Here is a 20,141-nt window from a genome sequence, read left to right as displayed (position 1 = left end):
GACCTCCTTCCTATAGGCTGTCTCGTTGTTGTCGGTGATCAGGCCTACCACTGTTGTGTCATTGGCAAATTTAATGATGGTGTTGGAGTCGTGCCTGGACGTGTAGTCATGAGTACAGGAGGGGGCTGAGCACACGACCCTGTGTTGAGGATCAGGGTGGCGGATGTGTTGTTACCTACCCTGCCCGTCAGGATTTCCAGGATCCAGTTGCGGAGGGAGGTGTTTAGTCCCAGGGTCCTTAGCTTATTGATGAGCTTTGAGGGCACTATGGTGTTGAATGCTGAGCTGTAGTCAATGAATAGCATTCTCACATAGGTGTTCCTTTTGTCCAGGTGGGAAAGTACAGTGTGGACTGCATCATCTTTGGATCTGTTGGGGCGGTATGCAAATAGGAGTGGGTCTAGGGTTTCTGGGATGATGGTGTTGATGTGAGCCCTGACCAGCCATTCAAAGCGCTTCATGGCTACAGACGTGAGTGCTACGGGTTGGTAGTCATTTAGGCAGGTTACCTTAGTGTTCTTGGGCAGAGGCACTATGGTGGTCTGCTTGAAACATGTTGCTATTACAGACTCAGACAGGGAGAGGTTGAAAATGTCAGTGAAAACACTTGCTAGTTGTTCAGCGCATGCTCGCAGTAAGGATTGTAATGATAAAAAATATGTATTTTTTGTAATATACAAAGCTTGTGATTTTATACAACAAACTAAAATATGGAAAAAAATTGTATTTTCACATTGTTTAGACCCATATAAAATATAAGTACAACAATATTATAATCTGTGTCATTGTTTTGATATTGTAAGAATAATTTCCCTTGACAGAGGGGGTAAGCTCCAGGGCCAGAGCTTCTCGCTGGCCACCATCAAAGGAGACGAGTACACGTTCACCTCAAACAATGCAGAGGACATCTGTGAGCTTATTGTGACCTTTTTGGAAGGCCTCAGGAAGAGGTCAAAGTTTGTGGTGGCGCTGCTGGACTGCCCCAACCCCGGTAAGTAACCTACTATCAAAGGAGACGTTATTTGCCTGTACATTATTTACTTATTAGATTTATTACCCATGGGGCAATGCACATTGATCAACATTGAAAAGACTTTTTAAGAACAGGTCATGATTTTCAAAGCAAACAAGGGAAAGTGTGGTAAATTACTGTGGTTTTGTTGGTGTTTTCTTGTACAGAGGCCTGTTTTTCAGCACCACCACACATGATGTTCCATCACAGGGAATAATAAAGTTATTTGAATGGAATTTCCATTTTATTGAATTTTGTGTTCCCTTAGCGGGCGGAGAGGACTCCACCTTCCTCAGTTTTTCCAAGGGCGACCTGGTCCTATTGGACGAGCACTGTGGCGAGCAGGTCATGACCTCTGGGTGGGCTCACGGGGTCAACGACAGGACCAAGCAGCGGGGGGACTTTCCGGCCGACTGCGTCTACGTCCTTCCCACCGTCACCCGGCCGCAGTATGACATCGTGGTGAGTGACCTCATGACTAGGGTTGCAAAATTCCCTGTCATTTTCCAAAGTTCCAGGAACTTCTAGAAACTGTACTCATGGGTCATTTTGGAAATCTATGGAAACTTGGGGGATTTATACCGCAATATGACGTTGTGGTGATTATGACCTCAGGAATTGCCAAGCTCCATACTGCCTTTACAGCTCCTATTCTGTAGTTTCTCTTTTACTGAAGTTTTTCTTTCTCTCTCTTTTCCTCTCTGCTCCCTTCCCTCTCCATCTCTCTTTCTCTTTCTTCTGCTCCGTCTCCTCTCCATCTCTCTTTCTCTTTCTTCTGCTCCGTCTCCTCTCCATCTCTCTTTCTCTTTCTTCTGCTCCGTCTCCTCTCCATCTCTCTTTCTCTTTCTTCTGCTCCGTCTCCTCTCCATCTCTCTTTCTCTTTCTTCTGCTCCGTCTCCTCTCCATCTCTCGTCCCTTTTTTCTCCATCTCACTCTTCCTCTCTCTTTTGCTCCCTTCCCTCTGCATCTCTCTCCCCCCTCTCTCTCTTTGCTAGGCTCTGGTAACTATGACTCCAGACCAGAGAAGAGAGTCCATCAACCTGTCCCAGACAGCCCTGGCTGAGAGTGAGGACAAGGTCAAGCCTTACACCCTAGAGGAGTTCTCCTACGACTACTTCAGGTAGCCACACTCACATGCACACTCACACGCACATGCACACTCACTCACCTCTTACACACTCACTCTTCTCCTCCCCCCCTCTAGACCCCCTCCTAAGAGCACTCTGAGCAGGGTGATGATCACTAAGGGCCGGGGGAAGGAGCGTCTGTGGTGTTGCACCAGGGAGCCCCTCAAACAGCCTCTGCTGAAGAAGGTGCTGGCCCAGGAAGAGCTCTCCCAGGAGGCTCAACTGGCCTTCGTTGATATCCTTACTGCCTTGCAGCCATTGTGTATCGAAAACTTTTTTATACTTCATACCCAAATCATCTTAAAGTAACTTTATTGAGCTACACAATCAATTTTAAATACATGTTTATTTTATTTTTATTTCACCTTTATTTAACCAGGTAGGCCAGTTGAGAACATGTTCTCATTTATAACTGTGACCTGGCCAAGATAAAGCAAAGATGTGTGACAAAAACAACAACAACAGAGTTACACATAAACAAATGTACAGTCAATAACACAGTAGAGATATCTGTGTACTGTGTGTGCAAATGTAGAAGATTAGGGAGGTAAGGCAATAAATAGGCCATAGAGGCAAAATAATTACAATTTAGCATTAACACTGGAATGATAGATGTGCGGATGATGATGTGCAAGTAGAGATACTGGGGTCCAAAAGAGCAAGAGGATAAACAACATTATGGGGATGAGGTAGTTGGGTGTGCTATTTACAGATTGGCTGTGTACAGGTACAGTGATCAGTAAGCTGCTCTGACAGCTGATGCTTAAAGTTGGAGAGGGAGATATAAGACTCCAGCTTCAGTGATGTTTGCTTTTCGTTCCAGTCATTGGCAGCAGAGAACTGGAAGGAAAGGCGGCCAAAGCAGGTGTTGGATTTGGGGATGACCTATGAAACATACCTTCAGGAGCCCGTGCTACGGGTGGGTGTTGCTATGGTGACCAGTGAGCTGAGATAAGGTGGTGCTTTATCGAGCAAAGACTTATAGATGACCTGAAGCCAGTGGGTTTGGCGACGAATATGTAGTGAGGGCCAGTCAACGAGAGCATACAGGTTGCAGTGGTGGGTAGTATATGGGGCTTTGGTGACAAAACGGATGACACTATGATAGACTACAACCAGTTTGCTGAGTAGAGTGTTGAAGGCTATTTTGTAAATGACATCGCCGAAGTCAAGGATCGGTAGGATAGTCAGTTTTACGAGGGTATGTTGGCAACATGAGTGAAGGAGGCTTTGTTGCGAAATAGGTAGCCAATTCTAGATTTAATTTTGGATTGGAGATGCTTAATGTTAGTCTGGAAGTAGAGTTTACAGTCTAACCAGACACCTAGGTATTTGTAGTTGTCCACATATTCTAGGTCAGAACCGTCAAGAGTAGTGATGCTAGTCGGGTGGGCGGGTGCGGGCAACAATCGGTTGAAGAGCATGCATTTAGTTTTACTAGCATTTAAAAGCAGTTAGAGGCCACGGAAGGAGTGTTGTATGGCATTGACGCTCTTTGGAGGTTTGTTAACAGTGTCCAAAGAAGGGCCAGATGTATACAGAATGGTGTCGTCTGCGTAGAGGTGGATCAGAGAATCACCAGCAGCAAGAGCGACATCATCGACATATACAGAGAAAAGACTCAGCCCGAGAATTGAACCCTGTGGCACCCCCATAGAGACTGCCAGAGGTCCGGACAACAGGCCCTCCGATTTTACACACTGAACTCTATCTGAGAAGTAGTTGGTGAACCAGGCGAGGCAGTCATTTGAGTCTGTCGATAAGAATGCGGTGATTGACACAGTCGAAAGCCTTGGCCAGGTCGATGATAACGGCTGCACAGTACGGTCTTTTATCTATGGTGGTTATGATATCATTTAGGACCTTTAGCGTGGCTGAGGTGCAGCCATAACCAGCTCGGAAACCAGATTGCATAGTGGAGAAGGTACAGCGGGATTCTAAATGGTCGGTGATCTGTTTTTAACTTGGCTTTCGAATATTTTAGAAAGGCAGGGCAGGATGGATATAGGTCTGTAGCAGTTTGGGTCTAGAGTGTCTCACCCTTTGAAGAGGGGTTACATTACGTTTAACATATTGACGTGCATTGATTTTTGGATGCTAAACCGTTAGCATTTGGAGAGAATGGCCAGCTATCTAACCTTGCCCATAGACTGCCTACTGGGTAATGAAACCAATCTGTAATTTGGGTGAACTATATCTTTAAATGTGATGCAAACCTCAACAGGTCATGGTAGCAGGTAGCCTAGTGGTTAGAGCGTTGGACTAGTAACCGAAAGGTTGCAAGATCGAATCCCTGAGCTGATAAGGTAAAAGAAATCTGTCGTTCTGCCCCTGAACAAGGCAGTTAACCCACTGTTCCTAGGCCGTCATTGAAAATAAGAATTTGTTCTTAACAGACCTGCCTAGTTAAATAAAAGGTCAAATAAATTATGTACAGTGCCTTCGGAAAGTATTCTGACCCCTTAACTTTTTCCACATTTCTTTACGTTACAGCCTTATTCTAAAATTGATTAAATAAATAAAAATCCTCAGCAATCTATACAAAATACCCCATAATGACAAAGCAAAAACAGGTGTTTTGACATTTTTAAAACAGAGATACCTTATTTACATAAGTATTCAGACACTTTGCCACGAGACTCGAAATTGAGCTCAGGTGCATCCTGTTTGATCATCCTTGAGATGTTTCTATACAGAGTCCATCTGGGGTGAATTTAATTGATTGGACATGATTTGGAAAGGCACACACCTGTCTATACAAGGCCCAACAGTTGACGGTGCGAGATAAACCAAGCCTTGACGTCGATGGAATTGTCTATAGAGCTCTGAGACAGGATTGTGTCGAGGCACAGATATGGGGAAAGGTAGCAAAACATTTCTGCAGCATTGAAGGTCTCCGAGAACACAGTGGCCTCCATCATTGTTAAATGGAAGAAGTTTGGAACCACCAAGACGCTTACTAGAGCTGGCCACCAGGCCAAACTAGGCAATCGGGGGAGAAGGGCCTTGGTCAGGGAGGTGACAGAGAACCCGATGGTCACTCTGACAGAGCTCTGGGAGAACCTTCCAGAAGGACAACCATCTCTGCCGCAATCCACCAATCAGCCCTTTATGGTAGAGTGGCAAGACGGAAGCCATTCCTCAGTAAAAGGCATATGACAGCCTGCTTGGAGTTTGCCAAAAGTTACCTAAACAAGATTCTCTGGTATGATTAAACCAAGATTGAACTTTTCGTCCTGAATAGCCAAGCTTCATGTCTGGAGGAAGCTTGGCACCATCCCTGCAGTGAAACATGGTGGTGGCAGCACCATGCTATGGGGATGTTTTTCAGTGGCAGGGACTGGGAGACTATTCGGGATGGAGGCACAGATGAACAGAGCAAAGTACAGAGAGATCCTTGATGAAAACCTGCTCCAGAGCACTCAGGACATCAGACTGGGGCGAAGGTTCACCTTCCAACAGGACAACGACCCAAAGCACACAGCCAAGACAGCGCAGGAGTGACATCGGGACAAGACTCTGAATGTACTTGAGTCGCCGAGCCAGTTCCCAGACTTGAACCCGATCGAACAACTCTGGAGAGACCTTAAAATAGCTGTGAAGCATCACTCCCCATCCAACCTGACAGAGCTTGAGAGTATCTGCAGAGAAGAATGGGAGAAACTTCTCAAATACAGGTGTGCCAAGCTTGTAGCGTCATACCCAAGAAGACTTGATGCTGTAATCACCGCCAAAGGTGCTTCAACAAAGTACTGAGTAAAGGGTCTGAATACTTATGTACATATGATATTTCAGTTTTTTAATTATGAGCTATTGTGTGTAGATTGATGAGGAAAAAACAATTTAATCCATTTTAAAATAAAGCTGTAACAAACTGTACATTATGTAGTCACTGTACATTATGTAGTAATGCATCATGGTTTTATGTCTGTGTTTAGCGTGTGTAGCCTTGTGGTCAATGTTTTGTCATGGTCCTTGACCGCTCCCCTGCACCCCTGATGAAGTATATGGGTGACTACCCGTCCAAGCGAGCACGTTTGGTCAACGAGCTGACCGACCAGATCTTTGAGGGAGCGCTGAAGGCAGAGCCACTCAAAGACGAGATCTACTGTCAGATCCTCAAACAGATCACAGAGAACCACATCAAGTATGTCTGACTGTGCAGTCTACACACACATGTACTCTCTCAGGGATGTTGTTGTCATATGGGGATTGACCATGGTGCGTATGTGGCTGTGGCGTGTCTGTCTGCCTGCATGTGTTTGTCTGCCTGCCTGTGTGTGTGTGTGTGGGTGGGTGTGTAGGTACAGTGAGGAGAAGGGCTGGGAGCTGCTGTGGCTTTGTACAGGTCTGTTCCCCCCAGTAACATTCTGCTACCCCACGTCCAGAAGTTCCTCCAGGCTAAGAAGCACCATCACCTCGCCCCCGACTGCATGCAGAGACTCCAGAAGGCCTTACGGTATATCTTACCCGCTTGTAAAGTATATTTACTTTAAGTGTTTTGACATATACACACATTACAGGCTCAACCATTTTGGCAAAAGTATCATTTTATTTAATTGAGTTTCTCAGCTAAGACTGATGTATTTACGCAAGGGACAAATCCTAATTTGAGATCCATGCAAGATTTACAAAAGCATTTGAGTTATGTGTGTGGATCTCAAGTAAGGATTCGGCTCTTAACTCGAGAGCCACTCAAGATCCATGCCATCTTACTCATATTCCTTCCTTTGTCTTTCTATTGTCTTCCTCTGGGTGAACTAACAGTCCAACTAATTGTAGCATGATGTACTACAGTACCCATACTGCTCTGTACCCATAATGCTCTCTCCTTACTAATACAGTAATGGATCCAGGAAGTACCCGCCTCACCTGGTGGAGGTGGAGGCCATCCAGCACAAGACCACGGAGATCTTTCACAAAGTGTTCTTCCCGGATAACACAGATGAGGTGAGAGGTCAACCTCCTCAATGTTGTTGATTGTGAATGAAGCCCAAAACGTGAAGTCAACATTGAGACAATGTTGTGTGTTTGCTGGGTAACAGAGACAAATACAGCACACATGCTGACTTATTCTAACCTGGAACGTATTGTGTGGTCAATTTTATTGCAAATAGTGTAAATGTAGCTTTTTTTTTACAGGCTTTCAAGGTGGAGTCGAGCACCAAGGCCAAAGAGTTCTCTCTGAACATCTCAGGCAGACTGCTGCTCAAGTCTTCTGAGGGTTTCAGCCTGTTTGTCAAGATCACTGACAAGGTACACTACTAGTATATGACCGATATTACATCTGAAATCCACAGTGGTAAAACTGTCCATTTGTGATATTACAACAACAAAGAAACTACTTCAAACAAAGAATACCGTTTTTTTTTTCTCCCTCAGACATCATTGCAGGTGTGATAAAACAGCAGAATAGGTACTGGGACTTTTCTTTACAGTGATGCTGGATGCGCCTCTCCTCCATTTCATCAACAAAACTAAAATAATAACAAAGGTGCTGGGGTGAACAGTGCAGCTGTTTCCCCTTTTACTGATAAGCCTCACCAGCAAGAAAAACTGGTTGCAATGACGTCATTAGGACGTGTTTTTTAAAACTTTGTGGTCAGGTTGTATACTGGTTGTAAAATTATGTTTTTTAAACATGACGTATTTAACTGGTTGTAATCTGTTTATATGACCAGATAACAACCAACATATGACATCTTTCCCTGACTTCTTGATGACTTCATGAAAAAAGACTTCTCCTGTTTGCAATCTGGTCATGTCTGGTTGTAATCTGATGTTTCCACAACTAGAAAACATTATGACCCATGCAAAAGTTTGCCCTCTGGATCAGTACAAGACTGTGTTCTTATAACATACAAAAATACACCCAAATAATATATATAATTTCATAATATTTATCCAAATTATATACAGTATATTACAGTATGAGTCACAGATCTTAATCATTCAAAACAGGGCTGTTTTGAAAGATTCTATACCTCTCTCTACTTCCACTAGGAGTTTACACCAATTTTATTTTTGTAAGATTTCACTACTGTCCGAATGTGAGGGTGATTCAAATTCTAGATAAACTGTATCAATATTTATGTTTGACCTTTGACCTTTGCTGGTTGTTTCCAGGTCATCAGTGTGCCTGAGGGGGATTTCTTCTTTGACTTTGTAAGGCATCTGACCGACTGGATCAAAAAAGCTAGACCCGCAAAGGACGGTAAAGACATGTCTTGACTGTAGAGGGCCCTAGATTCAGTAGAAAGGTAGCGTAGCCTAGTGTTTAGAGTGTTAGTGGTGAACTAGCAACTGAAAGGTTGCAAGTTCAAATCCCCTAGCTGACAAGGTACAAGTCTGTTGTTCTGCCCCTGAACAAGGCAGTTAACCCACTGTTCCTTGAAAATAAGAATTTGTTCTTAACTGACTTGCCTAGTTAAGTAAAGGTAAACATTTTTTTTTATCCATGATTAGATCTGTTCTTTATCACCTTTTAAATCTCCAAGACAAAAATGTGCTTTATTCAATAACAACAAGATATTTGTGGTATTTTCTCAGAGAAACAACCATATTTAATCTTAGATCTGTGTCACTCTGATCAAAATATGAGTTCTCTAAAGCCTCAAAGAAGCTTCCTTTCAGCTTTCCCGTAGGCATCTGACATTTGCTTGGTCCACAAGAAAGAAAGACAGAAAGTCAACCATCCTATTAATCCTAAGGATGAATTGATGATACAACTTTCAGCACCCAGTGCGGCCTTCAGGGTTGGGCCACATAAACATTTCATCAAACATGGTGTGTCATGTCAACACGTTGTGGCAAGGGTTAATGCTAGGTGAAGGTTAGGCTTGGGTTTGGGAACTTTCTAGAAGAAAAAGAAACGCACACCTATTTAGGCGAGGTGCTGGCCAGCGGAGTAGAAAACTTGAAAATAAAGGAGAGCCGCACACTCTAGGAGCTCAGATGCAAAAATGTAATATCCAACGTTTCGACAGTCAAGCTGTCTTCATCATACCCTGGTGAAGACAGCTTGACTGTCGAAACGTTGGATATTACAATTTTGCATCTGAGCTCCTAGAGTGTGCGGCTCTCCTTTCTGGGTTTGGGAACTTGCCATCTATGTAGATGTATTAAAATGAGAAGTATGTCCTGAATCTCTCTCTCTCGTCCATCTGTAGGTATAGTGCCTTCACTGAGCTATCAGGTGTTCTTCATGAAGAAACTGTGGACCAATACCATGCCAGGGAAAGACTCCATGGCCGACTCCATCTTTCACTACTACCAGGTGTGTGTGTGTGTGTGTGTGTGTGTGCGCAGAGTCATTTAAATGGTCAAAATAAATAAATAATCTTTTAATGTGGCATGAACACAACCAGTCAGGATATTTTCATCTGATTGTCAAACAAATCACTTCAAAAAGTTGTTTATCCACTCCAAAATAATTCCAGCATCCAAACTTCATGTATACTCGTGCCATTTGATGAATGGAAATATACATCTGTTACAAAACACCAGAAAGTATGCCTAATGACATTCAGTGATTGCCAATGATTAGGCCTAGATTAATTGATGGTCTTGCTGACAAATTGACCTTTTTTGAAACATGGAAAGTTGGAACACTTGAAATGGGGTTGAAACTGTCCCAGGAAAAGTGGGATGGTCACCCTTCCACACACGGTCAACTTACTAGACTAGGCTATGTGTATTGCCATGAACTTCAAATAGGCCAGTGATGTAGGCCTAGTAGTAAAATAAAAAGGTGGGTAAACTCTGATTGGCAGTCACAGTACAAAAAAGTAATGCTCCCATTTAATTTCAATGCATTTAAAAAAAAGTGGGTAAACAGCGTTTATTTGCATTTACTCTCCACTAGGCCTACACCACTGCCAATAGCATACCCTCTCAGCCAAGGGAGTTCTACACATTATGAACACATGCAGAACAGGTAGCCTACATTCAATATAATACATGACTTCAATCAAAATATGTTTTACAGTGGCTTGCGAAAGTATTCACCCCACTTGGCATTTTTTCTATTTTGTTGCCTTACAACCTGGAATTAAATTGGGGGGGGGGGTTGTATCATTTGTTTTCCACAACATGCCTACCACTTTGAAGATAAATACAACAAAAAAACTGAAAACTTGAGCGTGCATAACTATTCACCCCTCCCAAAGTCAATACTTTGTAGAACCACCTTTTGCAGCAATTATAGCTGCAAGTCTCTTGGGGTATGTCTCTATAAGCTTGGCACATCTAGCCACTGGGATCAAGGCAAAACTGCTCCAGCTCCTTCAAGTTGGATGGGTTCTACTGGTGTACAACAATCTTTAAGTCATGCCACAGATTCCCAATTGGATTAAGGTCTGGCCTTTCCAAGACATTTAAATGGCCATTCCAAGACATTTAAATGTTTCCCCTTAAACCGCTCAAGTGTTGCTTTAGCAGTATGCTTAGGATCGTTGTCCTGCTGGGAGGTGAACCTCCGTCCCAGTCTCAAATCTCTGGAAGACTGAAACAGGTTTCCCTCAAGAATTTCCCTGTATTTAGCGCCATCCATCATTCCTTCAATTCTGTCCAGTTTCCCAGTTCCTGCCGATGTAATAACATCCCCACAGCATTATGCTGCCACCACCATGCTTCACTGTGGAGATGGTGTTCTAAGGGTGATGAGAGGTGTTGGGTTTGCTCCAGACATAGCATTTTCCTTGATGGCCAAATTTCTCAATTTTAGTCTCATCTGACCAGAGTACCTTCTTCCATATGTTTGGGGAGTCTCTCACATGCCTTTTGGCGAACACCAAACGTGTTTGCTAATTTCTTTCTTTCAGCAATGGCTTTTTTCTGGTCACTCTTCCGTAAAGCCCAGCTCTGTGGAGTGTGTGGCTTAAAGTGGTCCTATGGACAGTTACTCCAATCTCCGCTGTGGAGCTTTGCAGCTTCTTCAGTGTTATCAGTGGTCTCTTTGTTGCCTCTCTGGTTAATGCCCTCTTTGCTTGGTCCGTGAGTTTTGGTGTATGGCCCTCTCTTGGCAGGTTTGTTGTTGTGCCATATTCTTTCCATTTTTTAAATAATGTATTTAATGGTGCTCTGTGGGATGTTTAAAGTTCCAGATATTTTTTTATAACCCAACCCTGGTCTATACTTCTCCACAACTTTGTACCTGACCTCTTTGGAGAGCTCCTTGGTCTTCATGGTGTCGCTTGCTTGGTGATATCCCTTGCTTAGTGGTGTTGCCGACTCTGGGGACTTTCAGAACAGGTGTTTGTATATATATACTGAGATCATGTGACAGATCATGTGACACTTAGATTGCACACAGGTGGACTTTATTTAACTAATTATGTGACTTCTGAAGGTAATAGGTTGCACCAGATCTTATTTAGGGGCGTCATAGCAAAGGTGGTGAATACATATGTATGCACCACTTTTCCTTTTTCAATTAAATAAGTAATTTTTTAAATTTCACTTCACGAATTTGAACTATTTTGTGTATGTCCATTACATGAAATCCAAATAAAAATAATTTTAAATTACAGGTTGTAATGCAACAAAATAGGAAAAAATGCCAAGCGGGATGAATACTTTTGCAAGGCACTGTAGTTCATGAGTTGTCCATAATAATTCATGCTTGAAGTCGTCACAGATCGTGTGACATAAAACACCTTTAAGTATCAAAAGTAAAATTCCTTCAACCAGACGGCATCATTTTAAAATGTGTATTTTATTTACGGATAGCCACGGGCACAGTCCAACACTCAGACAGAATTTACATAAGAAGCATTTGTGTTTAGTGAGTCTGCCAGATCAGAGTACAAATACCCCTAAAAAACGACTTAGTACTTTAAAATATGTTTACATAAGTACTTTACACCACAGTGCATTCTTGTGTGTGTGCGCTCATATGTGCTTGACTGTCTGCATATTTGTTTAAGTGTATTGACCCTACTCACTGCTCTCTCTTCAGGAGCTTCCCAAATATCTCTGTGGTTACCACAAGTGTTCCCGAGAAGAGGTTTTCCAGCTGGGAGCTCTGATCTACAGGGTGAAGTTCGAGGAAGACAAATCCCAGTTTCCCAACGTTCCCAAGATGCTGAAGGAGCTGATTCCTCAGGACCAGATTAGACACCTCTCGCCTGAGGTCTGGAAACGGGTGAGTTGTAAAATCAGAATTCCTATAGGACTAGTTTATCTGGACTGCGTGCCCTGATCGAGAAAAACTATACGAGTGCTGATCTACGATCAGTTTTGCATTTTAGGTCATAAAGAATAAGAGGGGTTCCTGAATGTAGATCCCATTCTTTGTGAATACCCTTACCGCTTCTGGCAAACAGTTGTGGCAAATATTTGTCCAATTTGCCGCAAATATGCAGCAAGCTCAAATTTCCACATGCAAATTGGTTTTGTGGCAAACTATTACGGCAAATATGCGGTGACTTGTGAACTTCTGGCAAACAATTCTAGGAAACATTCTACTGATTATGGAAATTAGATCAAGTTTTTGGTTACTTTATGTATTAAAAACATTGAAATGTTTTATCTACATAAACCAAATCACATCATTTTAAATTAACTTGCTTCTCACAGAGAAAACAAAACTCAACATACAACATTTTGAAAATACACTAAACAACATGTATTCAATTTCTTAACAGATAAAAATAAATCCAATACAACATGAAATCATCAGAATGCTAAATAAATATATTTAAAAAAATATTTTTATGTAGTTCCGACATTTACATGAGAGAAATGTGAACACCATAGGGATGTTGACTCGTCTCCACGATTTGGACTTCTAACCCGTTTTAAACATTGTGTGCCTGAGCCAGAGTGGTGTTTGTGAGGGTGGATCCCGAAGGGGTCCGGAGCCAGTTCTTCTCACTAAAATGTCTGTAAAGTCTGAATGGTTTGAGCTCATCTATGAAAAGCTGAGACTCTCACGAACATGTAATGCTGTTTTGATCTGTGACGCTCATAAGCCACACATGAGTAGATAGAAGGTAAGGAGTTCTTCTACATAGACGATCGCAGGAAATCCCAGGACATAGTGTCTATAATACTCTAATAAGTTCACATTGTTTCTGTCACAAACTACACGGTTGTCACTAACTAGTTGGATATTAATTTCCGAGCAAACAATTTCTGTACTTACTGAATTATTTTTTATCAGATATTTGCTTGGTGGACATTCTTTTTTTGTGTTCTGCTTTTAGCCCTGGTTGTCCTGAAAAGAAAATGGTAAAACACTTAATTGTGAGGCAAAATATAAGGGCTGGACATGCAGATAAATGGAAGTAGTGAGAGAAAAAATCTGATTTTTGCTGGAGTCTGGCGAACTGTTTGCCACTAGTGGCAATAAGTATTATTATTGCGGCAGATCCACCACTAGTGGCAAACATTTGCAAACTTCTGGCACTATTTATAGCTCCCAGACGAGCTTAATACATTCTATGCTCGTTTGGAGGCAGACAATACCGAGCCATCGGAGAAGACTCTCGCTGCTCCGGACCAGGTGCTTTCACTCTCCGAGGCTGACGTGGGGAACTCTCAAAACAATGAATAGTCATGAAGCTGCCAGCCCAGATGACATTCCTGGCCTCGTCCTCAGAGTGTCTGCTGACCAGCTGGCGGGCGTCTTCTTGGACATCTTCAACCTGTCCCTGTCCCAGGCTGTAGTCCCCACATGCTTCAAGGACACCATCGTCCCAGTGTCCAAGAAAAACAAGGTGACATACCAAAATTAATATCGCCCTGTCATCAAATGGTGCTTCGACAAGCTGGTCATGACCCACATCAAGGACAGCATGCCAGGCACACTGGACCCACTCCAATTTGCCTACTGCTCTAACAGATCCACAGAAGATGCCATTTCCATCGCTATTCACACGGCCAATAACCCATCTGGACAAGAGGAACACTTATGTGAGAATGCTGTTCATTGACTACAGTTCAGCATTCAGCACTATTGTTCCCTCCAAGCTCGACACCTAGCTCAGAGCCCTGGTCTGGACACCACTCTCTGCAACTGGATCCTGGACTTCCTGACGGGCAGAACACTGGCTGTGAGGATTGGCAACAACACCTCCACACTGACTCTTAACACAGGGACCCCCCAGGGGTATGTCCTCAGCCCTCTGCTGTACTCCCTGTTCCCCCACAACTGCATCAAATTTGCTGACAACACCATGGTTGTAGGCCTGATAACCAGCAATGACGAGTCAGCCTATACGGAGGAGGTAGGTAAACTTGCATTGTGGTGCCAGGATTGCAAGGCCCTCCAGCGGGTGGTGAAGATGGCCCAGTACATCACTAGGACCATGCTCCCACCCATCTGAACATCTACTCAAAACTGCGCATGAGGAAAGCCCGCAACATCATCAAGAAGCCTACACACACCGGTATCGGAGCTTGAGGTCTGATACCAACAGGCTCCGAGACAGTTTCTATCTACAAGTCATCAAACTGCTGAACACTGAACTGGACTGACCACCTGCTCTGATTCTCGTTAATTTAGCACACATGCACGCATCCACACATACAGTATACACACACACACACACATTCATGCTACACACACATCACAACTGCTGCTACCAGAATCGTATTATGATTGCTAAATACTGCACAATTTAAACACTTGCCCCCCAATCCCCCCTTCCCCAAAACACGTTTAAATATTGGACTATAATTGTCCCTTTCTGTACTATACTTATGCTTAAAATGTTTATTCTATTCTACTGAGCCATTTACTTTATATTCATATTCGTATCTTGTATTATTTCTTATTGTTGTTGCATTGTCACGAAGGAACCTCCAAGTAAGCATTTCGTTGGATGGTGTATATCATTTGTATCCCGTACATACGACTAATAAAACTTGAAACTAGATTTTGTGGCACACTATTTACTTGCGGGAAGTTCGCAGCAACAAATACATTTTTGTATCGGGACCATGGTCCTAGTCATTGTGCCATCAAAAATATATAAACAACATGGTAATTAAATTGTCTGAGCAAGGATTTTGTGCTAATTTAGCATAGGTACAGTAGTTTAGTGAACTACGCTTGCGTGAAGAGTAACCTTGCCCGAGACCTAAAGACTTGCTCTAGCTTCTCAAATAAATGCCTAAGCTTTAGGTCAGTGGGAGTGCATAAGAAACCAGGATTTAAATCAGATTTGGTCGCAAACTCTGCTGCTTGTTTTTCTGTCTCACAGTCTATAGTGGCGTTCTTCAACAAGCAGTCGGGGAAGACTCGAGAGGAGGCCAAGCTATCATTCCTCAAAGTCATCTTCAAGTGGCCTACATTTGGCTCGGCCTTCTTTGAAGTCAAGGTAAAGATGTATATAGGAATGCTGTATAGATTTCTGTATGAATTCAGGTTATTGTGCAGAACCGGGGCAGAATAATCTTTGTTTGTGGGGTTATTATTTAGTGCATTAGAGTTACCGTGTGCATTTGAGTGCTGTTTGGTACTTTAGGAGGTTTTTGTTCCAATATTCAACTACCTTTTCTTGATCAATGGTCAGAAAACTCAACTCTATCTCAGGTCATGGACTATTGCTATTGACCTGCTCAGAGAGTTGCTGTGAATTCCTTGCTACTTTCTTTTGATGTATTGTTGTTTTCTTTATGTATTGTATTGTCTTTGTCTGTGTATACAGTACATTTACCTATTGTCTGCCTCAATCACAGTATTTATTTTTATGATTAATAAAAAAATAGTTCACAAACTCAAGTTGTTCGTTATAGATTTATAAGATACCACTTAACAGATGTTCTCCTATTCAACAGCAAACCACTGATCCAAACTTCCCAGAGACCCTCTTGATAGCAATAAACAAACATGGTGTCAGCCTGATCGACCCCAAGTCAAAGGTGTGTGTGTGTGTGTGTGTGTGTGTGTGTGTGTGTGTGTGTGTGTGTGTGTGTGTGTGTGTGTGTGTGTGTGTGTGTGTGTGTGTGTGTGTGTGTGTGTGCACGTGTGTGTGTGTCATGGAAGTTGTGTATGTGTGTGTGCTAAACGTGTATTTCTCCAATTCCCACCTGAACAGGACATCTTAACGACTCACCCATTCACTAAGATCTCTAACTGGAGTAGTGGAAACACCTACTTCCACATCACCATCGGCAACATGGTCCGAGGCACCAAGCTGCTGTGTGAGACCTCACTGGTGAGCTACTGGACATTATGACATTATTATGACATGAGATGTCAATGGCTCTCAGGCAGTGTTGGTATACAGTATTTAGGGCTAGCCTATTTTAGATTCCTCACCCTCCACACAAACAGTGCCTTCGGAAAGTATTCAGACCCCTTGACTTTGTCTACAGTTTATGTTACAGCCTTATTCTAAAATGTATAACATTATTTTTTAACCTCATCAATCTACACACAATAACCCATATTGACAAAGTGAAAAAAAGATTTTAAAAAATAAATAAAAACAGATATACCTTATTTAGTAGCCCTTTGCTATGAGACTTGAAATTGAGCTCAGGTGCATCCTGTTTCCATTGATCATCCTTGAGATGTTTCTACAACTTGTCCACCTGTGGTAAATTCAATTGATTGGACATGATTTGGAAAGGCACACACCTGTCTATATCTGTTTGCCCCATAGTTGCACACAAATCGGCTTTGTTGCTAAACAACCAACCCGTCTATTAACCAAAGTCTTCTCAAGATGCTGAAGTGAAAAATAGGGTTTCATTTAAATCACACTTGACTAGACTGTAGGTGTCATGTGCCCAAAAATCATAGTAATTGTCTTAGCCTGAAATTGGCCAGTATGCAGATAGAAAAGCCTTTTTATGGTGTACATCTGAGGTTATGTAGCTTTGTGGAACTTGAAATGATGAATGCATAGAAGACCTGGGTTTAAATGCTGAGTGTTTGATAAGGCCATCTTGGAGTGACAGTTGACCAGGTTTTCACTTTTGAGACTATTCTGTTGGCTCCATTGCGCCAGGCAAGCTCAATCAAGTGCTTGCAATAGTATTTTACAGATACACATATTTGAACACAGGTCTGATTCATAGGCAACCATGAAGTATGGAAAAACATGAATGTACCTTTGACCTTGTTTGTCTGTGTGACCACAGGGCTACAAGATGGACGACCTCCTGACCTCTTACATCAGCCAGATGCTGACCACCATGACCAAACAGCGCGGTTCCCGTGGAAACAGCAAGTGAGCTGTAAAGTGATTGATCCCGCTGTTGACCGTAGTAGGCTTCGGGGGCTCTCAGATCTATTACACGTGTCTCATTAAAACAGAGAGGGATACATACAACCTTTCCGCCATAACATGTCAAATCAATGACATGCACACACACATACACACACAGATTCACTTGACTGATTTTCTCCCAAATATTGTGGATGAAAGAGAGTGGGAAGTGAGTCTGTTCTACTGATACTGCTCATCTCAGGACTACAGGCACAATGTTGCTACGTCGTCTGAATGCAATGTCTGAGACATTGAATGAATATAATGCATCTCCACGCACTTGTGTTAAAGAAATGTACATGGATCGTTGGTTAAGGGGATGGAGGCAAGACAGCGGCGTTGTGACTAGAATTCTCTTTTTGTATTGTCAGTGGGAATTGTGACGATTGACGTTTTGGCCATGACAATGTTTTGGCTGATTGTCCGATGTTGTTTTATATCTTGGGTCCTGTCTTAATTAACAATCACCAAATTGCCTTTACTTGACCTATACTCAAATGCACAACCAACAATTAAATTACAACTTGTAACATGGCAACTAATCAGGAGCTTTGTTTATAAAATGTCTAAGTCCAATTTTTAGATTACAACTAAGGCTTGTCCATACTATATATACTATAATCACTATTCTATTTTGGTTTAGAGTTTAATTCAACATTTCTCTTATTGTCATAGGCAGGCTAAATAGTTTCTTTCAATATCTATTCATACCTACAGTAATCAGTGTTATTAGTGCACTTCATGTACTGATGAAGTACATTTGATGAGTACAGTCAGATTGACCTCTGGACATTAGCTGTCTCTAGGACTTTGCATACAGTGTGTATACCACATCACTGTAAAAACCTTATTTAATCATGTGACAATATTTAATCATGTGATATTTCTAACGAGCACAGATTTAGCTGTTTGCCTAATTAATTATTGAAGCAAATTTTTATTCTGTAAATAAATTCTGTATCATATGACTCTGCTTTTTATAATTGTGGAGCAGTCAATGATTTTTAAGTGTTGAAGGTGAACTCCGGTAAATGACAAAATACAGTATCATATACATACAGATATCAACAACAGAAATGTGTCAAGACTGCCAGTTTTGGCATATTAAAGTTATGTTAGTGTTGATGTCTGTTAGCAGGATGTCACCCCCACAGGCATCGCACACACTCCCGCGCTTACGTCATAAGTCATGAAAAACATTTTTAGAATAATACTGAACAAATGGGTGGGCATAGGCCCACCCATTTGGCAGCCAGGCCCACCCACTGGGGAGCCAGGCCCAGCCAATCAGAATGAGTTTTTCCCACAAAAGGGCTTTATTACAGACAGAAATAAGCTTTTTTGTGTGTGGTTAATATCTGGGATCTTTTTATTTCAGCTCATGAAACATGGGACCAACACACTACAAGTTGCATTTGTATTTTTGTTCAGTCTAGCTTTAAAATGGCAAAATCCTTTCTCAGCCTCATGGCAAAATGTGTAGAATATCAGGAAATTAGCTCAGGGATTGCTGACAGTTGGGACTATCCTTGCCCAGCAGGGAAACTTATTTTTTTAAATATTTGAAACCAATTGATTTTGTTGCATTATTTGAGCCAAATTACCTAAGGAAAAGATTTGTTTTAGAATTTTCGAAATACTTTCAATACAATGGCTCTATGCCCTTGTACGGAGCAAAGGATCCTAATTTCAAAACTCCCAAAAACTATTTACAATTCTAAAAACAGGCAATAATGGATATTACCTGATACATTTTCTTATGTAGTTTCTTGCAATAGCCCTCTGTAAACTTTAAAGAGTATTTCTCTCAACTGTGATTACTAGACGAGATGTGTCCGGAGATTTGGTGAACTCCGTCAGATTTCCTAAATGATTCAGGAATGAGCAGGGTCAACTACACCATAAGGTCCCCTTATTCATGTCCCATTATTCATGTTCTTACATGTAGTGCAAAAAAACATGGTCTTGTTGCACTACATGGTCTGCAAAGTTATGTTTTTGGGAGGGATTTTCAAATGAATTATTTTCTATATTTTACAAATATTTGGATAGAACTTTTGTTTTTAGAGGCAAAAATATGTCTGTTTTGAGTATCTGTTGTCAACTCCAACTCCAGTCTTTCAAGAATCCCCTATATCAACGACAGCAACATTTTCTCTCAGCCTCATGGCAAAATGTGTAAAATAGCTTGAGATTAGCTATACAATTGCTCATTTATCTCTCTGCCCCATGGCAAAAATCCTAAAACATTCATTTTGGGTGATGGTCGGACCTTGCGGGTGAAAATGTGCTACTTCACTGGTCACCCCCATATGTATAGTGAAACATTTTGCTTAGTCTACCTTTAAAAGTAATCTTAGACCTAGATTCAATCAGATCAAGTCTTAATCAGCGGTAGTAGACTACCGCATAGCAGAGATTTTAGCGGTGTTGGAGGTGGAACTGCATTGGAGCCATCAAATCGGTGAGCAACTGCTCTTGCGACCTTTGTCACGGAGTCACACCCACCCCACTCGCATTAGAAGTTCAGAACGAGAAAGTGAAAGTGTAGGCTATATAGAAATTATTACGCTCAAATGTAAAAATCATAAGAAAATAATGAGGATTTCTATCATCCTAATGGAGGTGTAGATTACATCTCACATCCCAGCGTTAGACCTTGTAAACAAGGCTGCATGGGATTTCTGTTAATGCGACTCCGTGCAGCCAATGGCAATGTCCACTTTAGGTATGATGCCACGAGCCGCTTGTGGATTTGACAGTTCTAATGCAGTTCCA

General features: G+C 42.0%; 1 pseudogene; it reads left to right on the top strand.

The window, feature by feature from the left end:
• The window catches only part of LOC112258022, a 95,704-nt pseudogene extending 77,050 nt beyond the window's left edge, over positions 1-18,654 (top strand).
• The last annotated feature ends 1,487 nt before the right edge of the window (positions 18,655-20,141 follow it).

This window comes from Oncorhynchus tshawytscha, linkage group LG09 (genome assembly GCF_018296145.1).
Source record: "Oncorhynchus tshawytscha isolate Ot180627B linkage group LG09, Otsh_v2.0, whole genome shotgun sequence".
Taxonomy (NCBI): Eukaryota; Metazoa; Chordata; class Actinopteri; order Salmoniformes; family Salmonidae; genus Oncorhynchus; species Oncorhynchus tshawytscha.
This window is presented reverse-complemented; position numbering and strand designations above follow the sequence as displayed.